An 8,733-nucleotide genomic window follows, 5' to 3' on the forward strand; every position below is an offset into this window, starting at 1 on the left:
CCGAGATTCGATCGTCGGTATCCAATACCTAGTTCAATCTCGTTACCGGCAAGTCTCTTTACTCGTTCCGTAATACATCATCCCGCAACTAACTCATTAGTTGCAATGCTTGCAAGGCTTAAGTGATGTGCATTACCGAGAGGGCCCAGAGATACCTCTCCGACAATCGGAGTGACAAATCCTAATCTCGAAATACGCCAACCCAACATCTACCTTTGGTGACACCTGTAATGCTCCTTTATAATCACCCAGTTACGTTGTGACGTTTGGTAGCACCCAAAGTGTTCCTCCGGCAAATGGGAGTTGCATAATCTCATAGTCATAGGAACATGTATAAGTCATGAAGAAAGCAATAGCAACATACTAAACGATTGGGTGCTAAGCTAATGGAATGGGTCATGTCAATCAGATCATTCAACTAATGATGTGACCTCGTTAATCAAATAACAACTCTTTGTTCATGGTTAGGAAACATAACCATCTTTGATTAACGAGCTAGTCAAGTAGAGGCATACTAGTGACACTCTGTTTGTCTATGTATTCACACATGTATTATGTTTCCGATTAATACAATTCTAGCATGAATAATAAACTTTTATCATGAAATAAGGAAATAAATAATAACTTTATTATTGCCTCTAGGGCATATTTCCTTCAGTCTCCCACTTGCACTAGAGTCAATAATCTAGATTACAAAGTAATGATTCTAACACCCATGGAGCCTTGGTGCTGATCATGTTTTGCTCGTGGAAGAGGCTTAGTCAACGGGTCTGCAACATTCAGATCCGTATGTATCTTGCAAATCTCTATGTCTCCCACCTGGACTAGATCCCGGATGGAATTGAAGCGTCTCTTGATGTGCTTGGTTCTCTTGTGAAATCTGGATTCCTTTGCCAAGGCAATTGCACCAGTATTGTCACAAAAGATTTTCATTGGACCCGATGCACTAGGTATGACACCTAGATCGGATATGAACTCCTTCATCCAGACTCCTTCATTTGCCGCTTCTGAAGCAGCTATGTATTCCGCTTCACATGTAGATCCCGCTACGACGCTTTGTTTAGAACTGCACCAACTGACAGCTCCACTGTTTAATGTAAACACGTATCCGGTTTGCGATTTAGAATCGTCCGGATCAGTGCCAAAGCTTGCATCAACGTAACCTTTTACGACGAGCTCTTTGTCACCTCCATATACGAGAAGCATATCCTTAGTCGTTTTCAGGTATTTCAGGATGTTCTTGACCGCTGTCCAGTGATCCACTCCTGGATTACTTTGGTACCTCCCTGCTAGACTTATAGCAAGGCACACATCAGGTCTGGTACACAGCATTGCATACATGATAGATCCTATCGCTGATGCATAGGGAACATCTTTCATATTCTCTCTATCTTCTGCAGTGGTCGGGCATTGAGTCTTACTCAATTTCACACCTTGTAACACAGGCAAGAATCCTTTCTTTGCTTGATCCATTTTGAACTTCTTCAAAATTTTGTCAAGGTATGTTGTTTGTGAAAGTCCAATTAAGCGTCTTGATCTATCTCTATAGATCTTAATGCCTAATATGAAAGCAGCTTCACCGAGGTCTTTCATTGAAAAACTCTTATTCAAGTATCCCTTTATGCTATCCATAAATTCTATATCATTTCCAATTAGTAATATGTCATCCACATATAATATTAGAAATGCTACAGAGCTCCCACTCACTTTCTTGTAAATACAGGCTTCTCCGAAAGTTTGTATAAAACCAAATGCTTTGATCACACTATCAAAACGTTTATTCCAACTCCGAGAGGCTTGCACCAGTCCATAAATGGATCGCTGGAGCTTGCACACTTTGTTAGCTCCCTTTGGATCGACAAAACCTTCTGGTTGCATCATATACAACTCTTCTTCCAGAAATCCATTCAGGAATGCAGTTTTGACATCCATCTGCCAAATTTCATAATCATAAAATGCGGCAATTGCTCACATGATTCGGACAGACTTAAGCATCGCTACGGGTGCGAAGGTCTCATCGTAGTCAATCCCTTGAACTTGTCGAAAACCTTTTGCGACAAGTCGAGCTTTGTAGACAGTAACATTACCATCAGCGTCAGTCTTCTTCTTGAAGTTCCATTTATTCTCAATTGCTTGCCGATCATCGGGCAAGTCAACCAAAGTCCATACTTTGTTCTCATACATGGATCCCATCTCAGATTTCATGGCTTCAAGCCATTTTGCGGAATCTGGGCTCATCATCGCTTCTTCATAGTTCGTAGGTTCATCATGATCTAGTAGCATGACTTCAGAACAGGATTACCGTACCACTCTGGTGCGGATCTTACTCTGGTTGATCTACGAGGTTCAGTAGTATCTTGTTCTGAAGTTTCATGATCATTATCATTAACTTCCTCACTAACTGGTGTAGGTGTCACAGGAACAGTTTTCTGTGATGTGCTACTTTCCAATAAGGGAGCAGGTACATTTACCTCGTCAAGTTCTACTTTCCTCCCACTCACTTCTTTCGAGAGAAACTCCTTCTCTAGAAAGTTTCCGAATTTAGCAACAAAAGTCTTGCCTTCGGATCTGTGATAGAAGGTGTATCCAATAGTTTCCTTTGGATATCCTATGAAGACACATTTCTCTGATTTGGGTTCGAGCTTATCAGGTTGAAGCTTTTTCACATAAGCATCGCAGCCCCAAACTTTTAGAAATGACAACTTTGGTTTCTTGCCAAACCACAGTTCATAAGGTGTCGTCTCAACGGATTTTGATGGTGCCCTATTTAACGTGAATGCGGCCGTCTCTAGAGCGTATCCCCAAAACCATAGCGGTAAATCAGTAAGAGACATTATAGATCGCACCATATCTAGTAAAGTACGATTACGACGTTCGGACACACCATTACGCTGTGGTGTTCTGGGTGGCGTGAGTTGCGAAACTATTCCACAATTTTTCAAATGTACACCAAACTCGTAACTCAAATATTCTCCTCCACGATCAGATCGTAGAAACTTTATTTTCTTGTTACGATGATTTTCAACTTCACTCTGAAATTCCTTGAACTTTTCAAATGTTTCAGACTTATGTTTCATAAAGTAGATATACCCATATCTGCTAAAATCATCTGTGAAGGTGAGAAAATAACGATATCCGCCACGAGCCTCAATATTCATCGGACCACATACATCTGTATGTATGATTTCCAACAAATCTGTTGCTCTCTCCATAGTACCAGAGAATGGTGTTTTGGTCATCTTGCCCATGAGGCACGGTTCGCAAGTACCAAGTGATTCATAATCAAGTGGTTCCAAAAGTCCATCAGTATGGAGTTTCTTCATGCGCTTTACACTGAAATGACCTAAACGACAGTGCCACAAATAAGTTGCACTTTCATTATCAACTCTGCATCTTTTGGCTTCAACATTATGAATATGTGTATTACTACTATCGAGATTCAATAAGAATAGACCACTCTTCAAGGGTGCATGACCATAAAAGATATTACTCATATAAATAGAACAACCATTATTCTCTGATTTAAATGAATAACCGTCTCGCATTAAACAAGATCCAGATATAATGTTCATGCTCAACGCTGGCACCAAATAACAATTATTTAGGTCTAATATTAATCCCGAAGGTAGATGTAGAGGTAGCGTGCCGACCGTGATCACATCGAATTTGGAACCGTTTCCCACGCGCATCGTCACCTCGTCCTTTGCCAATGCCCGCTTATTCCGTAGTCCCTGTTTCGAGTTGCAAATATTAGCAATAGAACCAGTATCAAATACCCAGGTGCTACTGCGAGCTCTAGTAAGGTACACATCAATAACATGTATATCACATATACCTTTGTTCACCTTGACATCCTTCTTATCCGCCAAATACTTGGGGCAGTTCCGCTTCCAGTGACCAGTCTGCTTGCAGTAGAAGCACTCAGTTTCAGGCTTAGGTCCAGACTTGGGTTTCTTCTCCTGAGTAGCAACTTGTTTGATGTTCTTCTTGAAGTTCCCCTTTTTCTTCCCTTTGCCCTTTTTCTTGAAACTAGTGGTCTTGTTGACCATCAACACTTGATGCTCCTTCTTTATTTCTACCTCCGCAGCTTTCAGCATTGTGAAGAGCTCGGGAATAGTCTTGTTCATCCCTTGCATATTATAGTTCATCACGGAGCTCTTGTAGCTAGGTGGCAGTGATTGGAGAATTCTGTCAATGACGCAATCATCCGGAAGATTAACTCCCAATTGAATCAAGTGATTATTATACCCAGACATTTTGAGTATATGCTCACTGACAGAACTGTTCTCCTCCATCTTGCAGCTATAGAACTTATTGGAGACTTCATATCTCTCAATCCGGGCATTTGCTTGAAATATTAACTTCAACTCCTGGAATATCTCATATGCCCCATGACGTTCAAAACGTCGTTGAAGTCCCGATTCTAAGCCGTAAAGCATGGCACACTGAACTATCGAGTAGTCATCAGCTTTGCTGTGCCAGACATTCATAACATCTGGTGTTGCTGCAGCAGCAGGCCTGGCACCCAGCGGTGCTTCCAGGACGTAATTCTTCTGAGCAGCAATGAGGATAATCCTCAAGTTACGGACCCAGTCCGTGTAATTGCTACCATCATCTTTCAACTTTGCTTTCTCAAGGAACGCATTAAAATTCAACGGAACAATAGCATGAACCATCTATCTACAATCAACATAAACAAGCAAGATACTATCAGGTACTAAGTTCATGATAAATTTAAGTTCAATTAATCATATTACTTAAGAACTCCCACTTAGATAGACATCCCTCTAATCCTCTAAGTGATCACGTGATCCAAATCAACTAAACCATGTCCGATCATCACGTGAGATGGTGTAGTTTCATCGGTGAACATCGTTATGTTGATCATATCTACTATATGATTCACGCTCGACCTTTCGGTCTCCGTGTTCCGAGGCCATATCTGTATATGCTTGGCTCGTCAAGTATAACCTGAGTATTCCGCGTGTGCAACTGTTTTGCACCCGTTGTATTTGAACGTAGAGCTTATCACACCCGATCATCACGTGGTGTCTGGGCACGACGAACTTTCGCAACGGTGCATACTCAGGGAGAACACTTCTTGATAATTTAGTGAGAGATCATCTTATAATGCTACCGTCAATCAAAGCAAGATAAGATTCATAAAAGATAAACATCACATGCAATCAATATAAGTGATATGATATGGCCATCATCATCTTGTGCCTGTGATCTCCATCTCCGAAGCATCGTCATGATCACCATCGTCACCGGCGCGACACCTTGATCTCCATCGTAGCATCATTGTCGTATCGCCAATCTTATGCTTCAACGACTATCACTACCGCTTAGTAATAAAGTAAAGCATTACATCGCGATTGCATTGCATACAATAAGGCGACAACCATATGGCTCCTGCCAGTTGCCGATAACTCAGTTAAAAAACATGATCATCTCATACAATAAAATTTAGCATCATGCCTTGACCATATCACATCATAACATGCCCTGCAAAAACAAGTTAGACGTCCTCTACTTTGTTGTTGCAAGTTTTACGTGGCTTCTACGGGCTTAAGCAAGAACCAATCTCACCTACGCATCAAAACCACAACGATAGTTTGTCAAATAGACTCCGTTTTAACCTTCGCAAGGACCGGGCGTAGCCACACCTGGTTCAACTAAAGTTGGAGAGACAGTCGCCCGCAAGCCACCTATGTGCAAAGCACGTCGGGGGAACCGGTCTCGCGTAAGCGTACGCGTAATGTTGGTCCGGGTCGTCTCGTCCAACAATGCCGCCGAACCAAAGTATGACATGCTAGTAGGCAGTATGACTTATATCGCCCACACCTCACTTGTGTTCTACTCGTGCATATAACATCAACATAAATAACCTAGGCTCGGATGCCACTGTTGGGTTTCGTAGTAATTTCAAAAAAATTCCTACGCACACTCAAGATCATGTGATGCATAGCAACGAGAGGGGAGAGTGTTGTCTACGTACCTATGCAGACCGACTGCGGAAGCGTTGACACAACATAGAGGAAGTAGTCGTACGTCTTCACGATCCAACCGATCAAGTACCGAAACTACGGCACCTCCAAGTTCGAGCACACGTTCAGCTCGATGACGATCCCCGGACTCCGATCCAGCAAAGTGTCGGGGAAGAGTTCCGTCAGCACGATGGCGTGGTGACGATCTTGATGTACTACAGCAGCAGGGCTTCGCCTAAACTCCGCTACAGTATTATCGAGGAATATGGTGGCTGGGGGCACCGCACACGGCTAAGGAATAGATCACGTGGATCAACTTGTGTGTCTAGAGGTGCCCCCTGCCTCCGTATATAAAGGAGCCAAGGGGGAGGGGTGCGGCCAGCCCTATGGAGGCGCAGGAGGAGTCCTACTCCTACCGGGAGTAGGACTCCCCTCCCCAATCCTATTCCAAATAGGATTCCCAAGGGGGAAAGAGAGAGAAGGGGGGCCGGCCACCTCTCCTAGTCCTAATAGGACTAGGGGAAGGGGGAGGCACGCGGCCACCTTGGGCTGCCCCTTTCTCCTTTCCACTAAAGCCCATCTAGGCCCATATGGTTCCCGGGGGGGTCCGGTAACCTCCCGGTACTCCGGTAAAATCCCGATTTCACCCGGAACACTTCCGATATCCAAACATAGGCTTCCAATATATCAATCTTTACTTCTCGACCATTCCGAGACTCCTCGTCATGTCCGTGATCGCATCCGGGACTCCGAACAACCTTCGGTACATCAAAATGCATAAACTCATAATATAGCTGTCATCGTAACCTTAAGCGTGCGGACCCTACGGGTTCGAGAACAATGCAGACATGACCGAGACATGTCTCCAGTCAATAAACAATAGCGGGACCTGGATGCCCATATTGGCTCCTACATATTCTACGAAGATCTTTATCGGTCAGACCGCATAACAACATACGTTGTTCCCTTTGTCATCGGTATGTTACTTGCCCGAGATTCGATCGTCGGTATCCAATACCTAGTTCAATCTCGTTACCGGCAAGTCTCTTTACTCGTTCCATAATACATCATCCCGCAACTAACTCATTAGTTGCAATGCTTGCAAGGCTTAAGTGATGTGCATTACCGAGAGGGCCCAGAGATACCTCCCCGACAATCGGAGTGACAAATCCTAATCTCAAAATACGCCAACCCAACATCTACCTTTGGAGACACCTGTAATGCTCCTTTATAATCACCCAGTTACGTTGTGACGTTTGGTAGCACCCAAAGTGTTCCTCCGGCAAATGGGAGTTGCATAATCTCATAGTCATAGGAACATGTATAAGTCATGAAGAAAGCAATAGCAACATACTAAACGATCGAGTGCTAAGCTAATGGAATGGGTCATGTCAATCAGATCATTCAACTAATGATGTGACCTCGTTAATCAAATAACAACTCTTTGTTCATGGTTAGGAAACATAACCATCTTTGATTAACGAGCTAGTCAAGTAGAGGCATACTAGTGACACTCTGTTTGTCTATGTATTCACACATGTATTATGTTTCCGGTTAATACAATTCTAGCATGAATAATAAACATTTATCATGAAATAAGGAAATAAATAATAACTTTATTATTGCCTCTAGGGCATATTTCCTTCAATGCCAGCATGCGCAAGCCTCCGATGCCAGAGCCAGCATTCTCAAGCTTTTTCTAGAAGACATACAGCAAGTTGTGGTCCTGCTGAGAAATCTACCACGTACAAATCATCTTTTCGATACCCTTCAAATACTAGAGACTTGTCAGATTCCATTAGAACAAGGCAACGATATTTTCCAAATATTATGATCATGTTTAAATCGCAAAGCATTGAGAAAGACATTAAGTTGAAGCCAAGGGATTCAACAAACATGACTTTATCCATGTGTTGATCCCTTGAGATTGCAACTCTACCTAGACCCAATACCTTACTTTTACCAGTGTCAGCAAATGTGATGTGGCTCTTGTCGGATGGACGTAAGGTTGAGTCCATAAGAAGGCTTCTTTTGCCAGTCATGTGATTTGTACACCCACTATCAATAATCCATTCTGAAGACGCTGGTGTCGTACCCTACAGTGCAGTTAGGGGGATAGGCTTCACCAAGAGCATTGTGAAGCAAAAACATTTGACAAACCAGTGGGTTATGAAAGCTTAGATCCAGATTAGGACTAATAGGGAGAGTAGCAAGTGATTCAGGAATGAAGTACATAGTAAGACCATTCGGGCATTTGATCTTGCGCCCTACAAGATGTTTAAGGTCCCCAGCAATAGCGTCAGACGATTTTGGTTTTCTACTGGAGACCCTTCCCTGCAAAAGAGAGTTAATCTTTCTTAGCCACCCACATCTTCAAGGGTGGCTTAGACACAATAAGTCTAAGTGCACCATCTAAGAACTTTGGCTTTGGAGCCCTAGCATACAGTCTTGCAGGCGGACAATAGTACTCATAAGAATAAGCAGAATAGTTCTTGGTCTTATGAACATGGCAGTTTGATGAACCGCTCTCATATTCATATGCCTGAGTATGGTTTCCCTGCAAAACATTTGCGTTAGTGCGACTCAGGTGAGTCCTCTGTCTGTATGAAGCCTTTGGACCGTATGAAGCCTTTGGTCTGAGGTTTGTCTTCTTCATGTAAGGTGTCATGATGACATTCACAGGAAGATTCTCCAGACACCTTTTCGGAACTCAGATCTTCTTCATAGGAGGTCCATTCATGCA

The sequence above is a fragment of the Triticum aestivum genome, chromosome 3A (assembly GCF_018294505.1).
Source record: "Triticum aestivum cultivar Chinese Spring chromosome 3A, IWGSC CS RefSeq v2.1, whole genome shotgun sequence".
Classification (NCBI taxonomy): Eukaryota; Viridiplantae; Streptophyta; class Magnoliopsida; order Poales; family Poaceae; genus Triticum; species Triticum aestivum.